Here is a 13,214-nt window from a genome sequence, read left to right as displayed (position 1 = left end):
TCAACCACTGAGCCATGCCAGCTGGGCAGGAGTTCACTTTTTGAATAATAAGAATTATATGTCACAGGGGACATGGCCACAAAAAGGTTGGGAACCACTGACTTAGACATACTTTGGTGAAGGTTCTGGAAAACTAGTCTGGGAAAGGAGGCAGGCAGCATTGTCATGGAAACAGGCTTGCACTCTCCGTGGGAATGATGGGACCCTGGAGGGGCAGAGGCCACATAGTGGCATTAAATCTCATAGAAACACAATGGGTATTATGACAGGTAGCAGACTGGCAGCTGAAACCCAATAGTGTCTCCCCATGGATCTCTGGTGTTAATAGGCCACCTGTAGCCAAAACCGGTTTGGCTCAGTGGATATAGCCTGCGGACTGAAGGGTCCCAGGTTTGATTCTGGTCAAGGGCATATACCTTGGTTGCGGGCACATCCCCAGTGGGGGGTGTGCAGGAGGCAGCTGATCGATGTTTCTCTCTCATCGATGTTTCTAACCCTCTGTCCCTCTCCCTTCCTCTCTGTAAAAAATCAATAAAAAATATTTTAAAAAAATAGGCCACCTGTAGCGGGCCATGATGTCTATAACCCCAACAAGCAACAACAAAAACTCTAGGTGGGGTGAACGGCAGCCTGCCTCCCATGGAACATCCTGGCCCTTCATCTAATTCCCAGACCCTGTCAGTTCACAGGTTGGGAGCCCTTAAGTGAAGGCGAGGCCAGGTACATCTAACACTACAATGCACACTGGGTTTTAACCCTTCCTCCTACTTTCCCCTGGGGACATAGAATGTCACTGTGACCCACTGGTCAGAAATGGAGTCTTTGTCCACGTCCCTTTCAGTGTGGACCCCCCGTGGCTCTTTCCCCTGTTTCCGCTTTGCATAATTGGAATAAACACAATTGGCTGATGGAAAAATTCCCACAGGGGCTCCCTGACTCAAGGGTTGAGGACGATTAGGAACAGAAAGGTCCAAAGGAACCCCCCACCCCCACACTGTCCCTTCAGTGCTCTGGCCCATTAGCATAATTAAGTCTTCAGGGGGCTGACTTGATCATCTCATTGTCTCCCAAGGCATCCCGCTGGCTGGTCTATGGCATTAATGACATCATGCTGACTGGGCCTGGTGCATAGGAAGTAGCAAATATTTCACCACAAGATGAGAGAAAAGCCCCAGGAACATTCAGGGGCCCAGCACCTCTGGGAAGGTTCTGGGCATCCAGTGCACTGAGGCACATCGAGATGGTCCCTCTAAAGAGAGAAACAACTTTCTGTACCTCAACCCTACTGCCACTAAGAAAGAAGCAGCCGGGCCAGTGTGGCTCAGTGGTTGAGTGTCGACCTATGAACCAGGAAGTCACAGTTCCATCCCAGTGAGGGCACACAGGCTCGGGTTGTAGGCTCGATCCCCAGTGTGGGGCGTGCAGGAGGCAGCTAATCAATGATTCTTTCTCATCATTGATGTTTCTATTGCTCTCTCCCTCTCCCTTCCTCTCACTGAAATCAATAAAAGCATATTTACCCCTAGCTGGTTTGGCTCACTGGATAGAGCGTGGGCCTGCAGAGTGAAAGGTCCCGGGTTCGATTCCAGTCAAGGGCACATGCCTGGGTGGCGAGCTCAATCCCCAATGGGGGGCATGCAGAAGGCAGCCAATCAATGATTCTCTCTCATCATTGATGTTTCTATCTCTCTCTCCCTCTCCCTTCTTCTCTGAAATGAATAAAAATATATTTTAAAAATTTAGGAAAAACAAAAAAACAAAACAAAGCCAAACACAGGACAAACACAGGGGTGGACAAAAGTAGCTTTACAGTTGTGAGTTTGCAAAACACATAGTTTATTCTTGTATTATTATTGATTCTTGTATTATATCCAGTATTTTTCCATACGAACAACTGTAAATCTACTTTTACACACCCCAGTATTGTATGATTCCATGCATATGAAATAGCCAGAATAGGCATCCTAGTACAAACAACAAGCATGTGAATGAGGAAGCTTCCAGAATATCATAGCCTCCAGCCATCCAGTCACCCTCAACCATGGAGTCATTTCAGCTGAGTCTCCAGGCATTATGGAGCAGAGAGAAGACATTCTCGCCGTGTCCTGTCTGAAATCCTCAGCATACATCTGTCAGCCGAATAACAAAACATCCCCAAACTTAGTGCCATTAAACAGCCCCTTTATTATGCTGACAGAATCTGGCTGTGTTAAGAATTCAGCTGCAAGACCAGGTGCCACTGGAATGGGAGCACCTTCTACACGTGGCCTGTCCGTGTGGCTTGGATTTCCTGGCAGCCTCAGAGTAGGCAGACTCTGCACTTGGTGGCTCAGGGCTCCAAAAGCAAGTGTTAGGGTGGATGAGGCAGAAAACTGCATCAACTTTTGTGACTTGGAAGTCTCAAAGTGTTACAGAAAACTGAAGAAGAAGAAAGCAATACCAGAGAGACAGAGTTACATTTATTACGCGCGGGTCCAGAGGAAAATGTCTCTCAAATTCTGGGCCCCAACATGCTTCAAAAGCATCCTTTCTTTTCTCTCTCTCTCTTTTTTTTTTTTTTTTGAGACTCACTTTTTTATTTTTATTTTTTAATTTCTTTATTGATTAAGGTATCACATATTTGTTCTCATCCCCCCATTCCCATCCCAAACCCCTCCCCACGGATGCCCTCACCCCCCTGTTGTCCTTAACCACTGGTTAGGCTAGTATCACATGATCTCACTCATCTAGGGGAAATAATGAACAACATAAACTGATGAACAAACACAGATCCAGAGACAGAGAAGCATCGATCAGACTGTCAAACCTCAGAGGGAAGGTAGGGGAGGGTGGGGATAAGGGGAGAGATCAACCAAAGGACTTGTATGCATGCATATAAGCCTAACCAGTGGTCTCAAAGCATCCTTTCTGTTGTATTATCTGGTCGAAGCAGTCACCAGCCTACCCAGGTTCAAAGGGAGGTGGCATCGACCCCGCCTCTCAATGAGAGGCGTGTCAGAGAATTTTGGAGCCCTGGTGGCTCAGTGGTTGAGCGTTCACCCATGTACCAAGAGGTCCCCGGTTCGATTACCGGTCAGGGCACAATGCCCAGGTTTCGGGCTTGATCCCTAGCAGGGGGCATGCAGGAGGCAGCTGATCGATGTTGATTCATTGATGTGATGTTTCTCTCTTACCCTTCTCTCTCTAAAACTAATAAAAACATATTAATTAATTAATCAATTAATTAAATCTGCCACATTCACCAAGACTTAACCAAATGCTGTGCAGGCCAAATTGATTAATTCAATGGCGTTGTGATAGAATTTCCTTTTCTGCATTTTTCAAGTCTTTTTTAAAACTTTATTTTTATTGATTTCAGAGAGGAAGGGAGAGGGAGAGATAGAAACATCATTGATTGGCTGCCTCCTGCACGCTTCCTACTGGGGATCGAGCCCACAACCTGGGCATGTGCTCTAACGGGGAATCAAACCATGACCTCCTGATTCATAGGCCGACCCTCCACCACTGAGCCACACTGGCCGGGCATTTTTAGATAATTTTTATATAAGGTTTTGGTTAAAACTTTTAAATTTTTGTTTTGTTTTGCTTTGCCTATGGATGTCTTAATTGCTCCAGCACCATTGAAAAGACTGTCTTTCATCCACTGAATTGCTGTTGTGCATTTGTCCAAAAGCAGTTTGGCTAATTAATGTGAATCTATTTTGGGGGTTCTCTATTTCATTCCATTTATCTATGTGTCTATTCCTCTAGCAATATCACAAGGCTTGATTGCTGTAGCTATATAATAAGCCTTAAAATTGTGTAAAGAGCTTTGTGTAATAATCTGGCATCCTGCAGCCTGTAAAACTCATTAGTTATGGATGTTTTTTCTGTAGATTCCTTGGAATTTTCTATGAAGACAATTCTATCATCCGTAAATTGAGACAGTTTTATTTCTTCCTCTCCAGACTGTGCCTTTTGGATTCTCTTCCTCCTCTTCCTCCTCCTCCTCCTTCCTCTCCTCCTGCTCCTCCTCCTGCTCTTCCTCTTCCTCCTCCTCCTTCTTCTCCTCCTCGCTTTCCTTCTTCTCCTTTTGCCTTATTTTACTGGCTAGAATTTCCAATACTATGCTGAACAAGAGTAGTGAGAGTGGCCCAGCCGTCGTGGCTCAATGGTTGACCATTGACCTATGAACCAGGAGGTCAGGGTTCGATTCCCAGTCAGGGCACATGCCCGGGTTTCGGCCTCGATCTCCAGTGTGGGGCGTGCAGGAGGCAGCCAATCAATGATTCACTCTCATCATTGATGTCTCTCTCTCTTCCTCTCCCTTCCTCTCTGAAATCCATAAAAATCTATTAAAAAAAAATAATAGTGAGAGTGGATATCCTTGCGTGTTCCCAATCTTAGGGGGAATGTATCCAGTTTTTCACCAGTAAGATGTTAGTGATATGTCTTCTGTAGATGGACATTAACAAGTTAAGGAAGTTTCCGCTCTATTCCCAGTTTTATGAGAGTTTTGTCATGAATTGGTGTTGGGTTTTGTTAAGTGCTCATTCTGCATCAACTGATAGGATCATGTGATTTTTCTTCCTTCGCTTGTTAATGTGGTGGATTGCATTGACTGGTTTTCATATATTAAACTCGCATCGCAGCTCTAGGATAAACCCCACCTGGTCATGGTGTATAAGTCCTTATATATTTGTAAATTCTACTTGCCAGTATTTTGCTAAGGAGTTTTCTGCATTAGGCATTTTGGTCTGTAGGCTTTAAAAATTACTTTTACTGTATTTTTTTCTGGTTTGGGCATCAGAGTAATACTGTCCTCACAGAATGAGTTGACAAGTGTTTGATTTGGACTTGTGACAGCAGTTTTTTCCCCTCATTAAACTTTGTTTCAATGGGCCCCAACGTTCTGTGACATATTTTTGGTCAAGTTGTTTCTATTACAAAGTACTGATTGTAGAGACTAATCACTCAAAAGTTGCCACACAAACAAAACAAAATGGTCCACAGAACTTTCTCTTTTCCTTCTGAAATTTTACGATGCATTGTAATCATTAACCAGTCTTTTACTGTTCAACTTAAGTGGCCAATTGAGACAAACAGTTCTTGCCTCTGAGTGTGTGTGTGTGTGTGTGTGTGTGTGCGCGCGCGCGCGCGCATACGCACGCATGTGTGTAGGGATTTTTTGTTTGTTTTTCATTTTGACGTTTCAGATGCAATTTATTATTATATTTGGGACTGCTTTATTCAACCATAACACTTGGGACCTATCTGTCATTTTTTTATGGTTGCATATAGAGACAAACAGTTCTGAGACTGTTCTTTCACCACTAATTAAGTCCGCGGTGGCAGCGTTGGGAATACTATTCATTTAGCTTTCCGAGCTTTCTGGACAGACGTGGTGACTTTGTCAGCTCCAGCTGCCTTCTTGTCCACTGCTTTTTTTTAAAATCTATTTTTATTGATTTCAGAGAGGAAGGGAGAGGGAGAGATAGAAACATCAGTGATGAGAGAGAACCATTGATTGGCTGCCTCCTGCACGCCCCCCTACTGGGGATGGAGCCCACAACCCAGGCATGTGCCCTTGACTGGAATTGAACCCGGGATCCCTCAGTTCCCAGGCCGACGCTCTATCCACTGAGCCAAACCGGCTAGGGCTTGTCCACCGCTTTGATGACACACCCACAGCAACTGTCTGTCTCATGTCATGAACAGCAAAGTGGCCCAGGGAGGGTGGTCAAAGAAGCTCTCAGCACACGTGGGCTTGCCCCCGGAAGCATAGCAACAGTGGCAGCATCACCAGATTTTAAACCCTTGGAGCCAACTTCCAGCCTTTTCCCAGAACCATGATCAGCCTCCTCCTTCGGCTCAGCAAATTTGCAAGTGATGTGAGCTGTGTGACAATCCAGCACAGGTACATCCCCCGCGCTGATTGGCCCGAATGGTTCAGGGTGAGTTTTGTAGACCTCCTAAAGGAGCGGACCCCAAGGACTTGTCAGTTGGACGAGTCGGTGGCCGGATGCAAACCAGGGCTTCAGGCAGTGCGGTTCCAGTGGCACTGCCATCTTCACGGGAGACTTTCCATGCCTTGAACCAAGGCATGTTAGCACTTGGCTCCAGCAGGTGGTCACCATTCCAACCAGAAATTGCTACAAATGCTACTGTGTCAGGGTTGTGGCCCATTTTCTTTTTTCTTCTTTTCTTAAATATATTTTTATTGATTTCAGACAGGAAGGGAGAGAGATAGAAACATCAATGATGAGAGAGAATCGTTGATCAGCTGCCTCCTGCACACACACACACACACACACACACACACACCCGCTACTGGAGATGGAGGCCACAACCCGGGCATGTGCCCTGACTGGGAATTGAACCGTGACCTCCTGGTTCCTAGGTCCACACTCAAGCACTGGGCCACACTGGCCAGGGCTGTAGCCCATTTTCTTAATGTAGGTTCTGACTTCCTTAATGATTGCTTCGTATCTCTTCTGGCTGCGGGGTGGCTCAGCAAAATCCATTTTGTTTCACGCCCAGTGTATAAACCAGAAGGGCAAGTTCCCAGGTCTGCGCATTCTTGGAGACACCCCCTGCCACTTCAGCAACTAAACTGACCAATAAGATTGAACCAGGGACATGGAAATGTGGAACCCACTGGGGAATCTCAGAGGGAAGCGGGGAGGCGGGGCGGGAAGAGATTAACCAAAGAATTTATCTGCATATATGCATTGCCCATAGACACAGACAATAGAGTGGTGAAGGCCTGGGGCGGGGTGGGAACCGGGTGGAGGGGGATAATGGGGGGGGGAGGGGAGACATCTGTAATACTCTCAACAATAAAGATTTTTTTTTTAACTAAAAAATAAAAATTTCACCAACGCCAGCAGCCAACAATCAGGACAGCACCATCAGCCTGAGATGTGCCTGTAAGATGTTGTTGATGAAGTCTCTGTGTCCTGGGGCATCAATGATGGTCCTATAATACTTGCTGGTCTCCAGTTTCCACAGGGAGATATCAATGGTGATACCTGGCTCCCGTTCAGCTTTCAGTTTATCCAAGACGCAGGCATACTTGAAGGAGCCCTTTCCCATCTCAGCAGCCTCCTTCTCAAATTTTGCGATTTTTTTTTTTTTTGTCAATCCCACCACACTTGTAGATCAGATGGCCAGTAAGTGGTAGACTTGCCCAGATCTACATGTTCAATGACCACAATGTTGATATGAATCTTTTCTTTCCCATTTTGACTTAGATTTACAGTGATACTCACCTGTATTCTGCTAGCAAACCTGTTGGGAAAAAAGCCATACTATTGCCCAGCCAGCATGGCTCAGTGGTTGCGTGTTGATCTATGAACCAGGAGATCACGGTTCGATTCCTGGTCAGAGCACATGCCCAGGTTTCTGGCTCGGTCCCCAGTAGGGGACGTGCAGGAGGCAGCAGATGAATGATTCTCATCATTGACATTTCTTTTTTTAAATATATTTTTATCAATTTCAGAGAGGAAGGAAGAGGGAGAGAGAGATAGAAACATCAATGATGAGAGAGAATCATTGATTGGCTGCCTCCTGCATGCCCACTACTGGGGATCCAGCCTGCAACCTGGGCATGTATCCTTGACCAGAATCGAACCCGGGACCTTTCAGTCCGCAGGCTGACTCTATCCACTGAGCTAAACCAGCTAGGGCTCATTGACATTTCTAGCTCTCCCTCCCCCTTTCTCTCCGGAATCAACAAAAATATGTATTTTTAAAAGGCCATACTATTTTAAATGTAACAATAATGGATATGACGTCAGGATTTTTCATAAGATGTGAAAAAGACTACCATTGGTAATATATTTTAAAATGTTTTTTATTGACTTCAGAGAAGAAATGAGAGGGAGAGAGAGAGAAACATCAATGATGACAGAGAATCATCGATTGGCTGCTTCCTGCACGCCCCCTACTGGGGATCGAGACTGCAACCTGGGCATGTGCCCTTGACCGGAATCGAACCTAAGACCCTTCAGTCCATAGGCTGACGCTCTGTCCACTGAGCCAAACCGGCCAGAGCCCATTGGTAATATTAACGTCAAATTTCATATTCCATACGATAGCAGGACCTATAATCTGATAGATAGAGCACCTGAATGAACCTGAAAAAGAATCACATTATTTTAAATCTTAGAACACATATACTTATGTGATTAGGGAGTTAAGTTTTTAAGTTTCCTTTTTAAGGCCTGTGCGAAGCAATTAAGGAGGTGACTCAGCTGTGAATCCAGCAAGCAGAACCGATAAGCAGGGTCAGACTGACCCACCAGAAGTCAGAACATCATCTCATCAACATCATCTCATCCCCTGGTGACTAAAGACAACAACTGATGTCTGCGAACCCCCAGGCCTGCACGTTGCCCTATCCCAGTGGTCGGCAAACTCATTAGTCAACAGAGCCAAATATCAACAGTACAACGATCGAAATTTCTTTTGAGAGCCAATTTTTAAAAAATATATTTTATTGATTTCTTACAGAGAGGAAGGGAGAGGCATAGAGAGTTAGAAACATCAATGAGAAACATCGATCAGCTGCCTCCTGCACACCCCCTACCGGGGATGTGCCCGCAACCAAGGTACATGCCCTTGACCGGAATCGAACCTGGGACCCTTCAGTCCACAGGCCGACGCTCTATCCACGGTCAGGGCTGAGAGCCAAGTTTTTTTAAACTTAAACTTCTTCTAACGCCACTTCTTCAAAATAGACTCGCCCAGGCCGTGGTATTTTGTGGAAGAGCCACACTCCAGGGGCCAAAGAGCCGCATGTGGCTCATGAGCCACAGTTTGGCGACCACGGCCCTAGCCCCTTCCCCTTTATAATCCTGTCCCCTGCACCTTGCTGGAAGGCAGGATTGGGTGCTTGTAAGTGCCCTGTCTTCTTGATTGGCTGGCTTTCTCAATAAACGCCTTACATGATTCAACCCTGCCTTCGTTATTGGACACAGCGACAGGCAGCCCGAGCCCAACCCTAACTCATATAGAAGGTAGGTTGCTTTCACTCTCAGAAAAGCACTTTAGCCCTAGCTGGTTTGGCTCAGTGGCTAGAGCGTCGGCCTGCGGACTGAAGGGTCCCAGGTTCGATTCCGGTCAAGGGCATGGACCTTGGTTGCGGGCACATCCCCAGTAGGAGGTGTGCAGGAGGCAGCTGATCGATGTTTCTAACTCTCTCTCCCTCTCCCTTCCTCTCTGTAAAAAATCAATAAAATACATATTTTAAAAAAAGAAAAGCACTTTATATGTACCACAGTGGTCTAGGCCAGTGGTCGGCAAACTGCGGCTCGCGAGCCACATGCGGCTCTTTGGCCCCTTGAGTGTGGCTCTACCACAAAATACCACGTGCGGGCGCGCACGTACAGTGCAATTGAAACTTCGTGGCCCATGCGCAGAAGTCGGTTTTCGGCTCTCAAAAGAAATTTCGATCATTGTACTGTTGATATTTGGCTCTGTTGACTAATGAGTTTGCCGACCACTGCACTAAGCCTCTAATTCACAGACTTCATAGAGTAGTTGAACAAGAGGTGGGGAATTTAGGAAGGCACAGCCCTCTTCCCTTATTATTGGCCTTTCACACACATGTAAGCTATCTACTCGTGTATGTCCCTGATCCGGAAATTGGAGAAACATTTTATTTTCAAATTTCCTCTCTTTGCACAGAAAATAAGGTAGCTGCATGGCCACTTTGCCCATATAACATAATTGAAATAGAAACTCTTCTGTCATAGTGCACATTTATTTATTTATTAGTATATTTTTATTAATTTCAGAGGGAGAGGGAGAGATAGAAACATCAACAATGAGAGAGAATCATTGATAGGCTGCCTCCTGCACGCCCCCTATTGGGGATCAAGCCAGCAACCTGGGCATGTGCCCTGACCAGGAATGGAACCGTGACCTCCTGGTTCATAGGTCTACGCTCAATCACTGAGCCACTTATAATTAGAACTGCCAAACTGAACCTATTGTAAATCAATAATAAATGGGGAAGCCACAAAGAGAATCCAGGTACTGAAAACCACTTCCTGTTGAAAGTATCTCTTCTCCCCAGGCTGGAGTGCCAAGAAGCTGGGACGGGGCTTGACAAAAGGAGAATGAAAATTGTAATATAAAGACGTCATCTCTCCCCAGAAATGTAGGAGGAGTGCTCAGGAAGCAATTTGGGTTCTTCTGGAAGCGAGAACAGGACATTCTCAAAGATGCAGGAATCACATCCTTATCTATCCTACCTGGTTAGCCTGGCGATGAATAGTGGGTAATTGCAAAAGTCATCAGGCTGTGACTCGAATTGAAGACATTCTGGATGATGTTGTTTTCCTAGAGCAAATCAACCCAGACCCTGGCACCTGGTAAGCGGCTATTTGTCTGACAAATGCTCTCCTCTCTATCCCAATCAGCAGAGACTATCAGAATCAGCTCGCTTTCATGTGGAAGGAACAGAAGTCCAACTTTAGTGCCTTATCTCAGGGCTATATCTATCCTCTGGCTCACTGTCATACTCCAGGGTGAATGGAACTTGATTGCGGCGACAATCATGATGAACATCATGCTGGTCCATTACATTGAGGACATTTTGCTTACTGGACCTGGTGCTCAAGAGCTGGCAGAAATAGCCCTAGCCGGTTTGGCTCAGTGGATAGAGCATTGGCCTGCAGACTGAATGGTCCTGGGTTCCATTCCAGTCAAGGGCACATGCCCGGGTTGTAGGGCTTGATCCCCAGTGTGGGGTGTGCAGGAGGCAGCCGATCAATGATTCTCTCTCATCATTGATGTTTCTATCTCTCTCTCCCTCTCCCTTCCTCTCTAAAATCAATACAAGTATATTTATTTAAAAAAGAGAGAGATAGCATAAATAGCTCTAGCTGGTTTGGCTCAGTGGATAGAGCGTCAGACCATGTACTGAAGGGTCCCAAGTTCAATTCTGGTCAAGGGCACATACCTCGGTTGCAGGCTTAATCCCCCATGCAAAACAGGGGCATGTACAGGAAGCAACCAATAGATGTGTCTCTCTCACATGGATGTTTCTTTCTCTCTGTCTCTCCCCCTCCCTTCCACTCTCTCTAAAAAAAAAAAAAAAAAAAAATCAATGGAAAAATATATCCTTGGGTGAGGATTAAAAAGGAGAGAGAGTATAAATGCTTTATTAAGACACATGTATGCCAGGAGATGGGAGATAAAACCCATGAGAACTCAAGAGCCTGACCCTCAATGATGTTTGGAGATGGTCTGGACCAGCGGTCGCCAACCTTTCGGACCTCAGGGACCACCAGTGGCCCGCGGACCACCGGTTGGCGACCTCTGGTCTGGACCATTGCTGGTATTCAGCAAGTCGCTGTACCTCATACCACCTACTGCTAAGAAAGAGGCACAGCGTGTGGTTGGCTTTTTAGATTCTGCAGACAACACATGCTACATTTAATTGTCACACCCATGCATTCAATAAGTAATCCGTAAGATTGCATGTTTTCAGTGAGACCCAGGGTAAAAAAAAAAAAAAAAGGCTCTGCAGCAGGTCCAATGCACTTGACCTTGATGATCACACAGATCCAACATGCATAGAATCCTTTGACATACTGGGAGGCTACATGAAGTCTCTGGCAAATCCCAAGAGGAGAAACATACAGTTAATCTTCACTAGAGGATTCTTTTCTTTTCTTTTCTTTTTAATATATTTTATTGATTTTTTACAGAGAGGAAGGGAGAGGGATAGAGAGTTAGAAACATCGATGAGTGAGACACATCGATCAGCTGCCTCCTGCACACTCCCCACTGGGGATGTGCATGCAACCGAGGCACATGCCCTTGACCAGAATCGAACCCGGGACCCTTCAGTCCGCAGGCCGACGCTCTATCCACTGAGTCAAACCGGTTTCGTAGAGGATATTTTTCCATTGCTTGTCAGAGAGAGTGGGAAGGGTGGGAGGAAGGGAGAGGGAGAGAGAGAGAAAGAGAGGAGAGAGAGAGAGAGAGAGAGAGAGATCAACTGGTTGCCTCCAGCACTCGCCCCGACTGGGGGGGCAGGGAATGAACCCGCAACCGAGGTACCTGCTCTTGACTGGGAATCCAAGCCGAGACCCTTCAGTGCATGGGCCAACTCTCTAACCACTGAGCACACCGGCCGAGGCATACCCCCAGAGTTTTGAAGCAAATCATGTCCTCTAGCACAAAAATGTACTTTCCTTTTGATCAGCAGCTTCGGGCTTGCTCCTGGGCTGTGGTGAAGTGTGAATGTTTGACCACGGGCACCTTAGCTGCCCTTGTAGACTGGGCGCTGACATCCTCTGCAAGTGGACTGTTTGGGACCAGGACTCCAGCAGGTCTGGAAAGCACAGCAAAGTTGCTCAAGCAGGTGGCTCCCATTTCTGTGGCCCCTACTGCCACGTGACACCCTTTCCTTTGACTCACACCTGTGACATCATAGGGAGTTCTACATGGCTAGGTAGGTAGATTGGTCAAGGTCTCAGAAGGAAGCAGATGGTAGACTCAGTGGATTGAACTGAGGCGAGTATAATGAGGGGATTTTTAAAAAAATTATCTTTATTAGCCGAAACCGGTTTGGCTCAGTGGATAGAGCGTCGGTCTGCGGACTGGAAGGTCCCGGGTTCGATTCCGGTCGAGGGCATGTACATTGGTTGCAGGCACATCCCCGGTAGGGGGGCGTGCAGGAGGCAGCTGGTCGATGTCTCTCTCTCATCGATGTTTCTAGCTCCCTATCGCTCTCCCTTCCTCTCTGTGAAAAACCAATAAAATATATTTTAAAAAATTTATCTTTATTATTGAAAGAATTACAGATGTCCCCCTTCCCCCCTCCCCCCCCCCATTGACGCCCTCTACCCCACTCCCATCCCCTCCCAGGCCTTCCCTGCACTACTGTCTGGCCATGGGCTATGCATATATGTATGGTATATAAGTTCATTGGTTAATCTCTCCCCCCCCCCCCCCTTCCCTCTGAAACACATCCATCTGTTGCATGCTTCAATGTCTCTGGATCTATTTTGTTCATTAGATTCCACATATAAGTGAGAGCACGTGATACCTGTCTTTCTCTGACTGGCTTATTTCACTTAGCGTGATACTCTCCAGGTGCGTATACAGAGGCACGAGCGAGCTGAAGGGAATTAGCAAAGAGTGGTGAGGCTCCCAGGGACTGGCATCAATTGATATGGTCACAGCCACTGCCACTGCTATGTACTCAGCCTGCCCAC

General features: G+C 46.4%; 1 pseudogene; it reads right to left on the bottom strand.

The window, feature by feature from the left end:
• Window positions 1-1,035: 1,035 nt before the first annotated feature.
• Window positions 1,036-11,352, bottom strand: LOC129149991 (elongation factor 1-alpha 1-like; annotated as a pseudogene).
• Between the last annotated feature and the right edge of the window lie 1,862 nt (window positions 11,353-13,214).

The sequence above is a fragment of the Eptesicus fuscus genome, chromosome 1 (assembly GCF_027574615.1).
Source record: "Eptesicus fuscus isolate TK198812 chromosome 1, DD_ASM_mEF_20220401, whole genome shotgun sequence".
Classification (NCBI taxonomy): Eukaryota; Metazoa; Chordata; class Mammalia; order Chiroptera; family Vespertilionidae; genus Eptesicus; species Eptesicus fuscus.
This window is presented reverse-complemented; position numbering and strand designations above follow the sequence as displayed.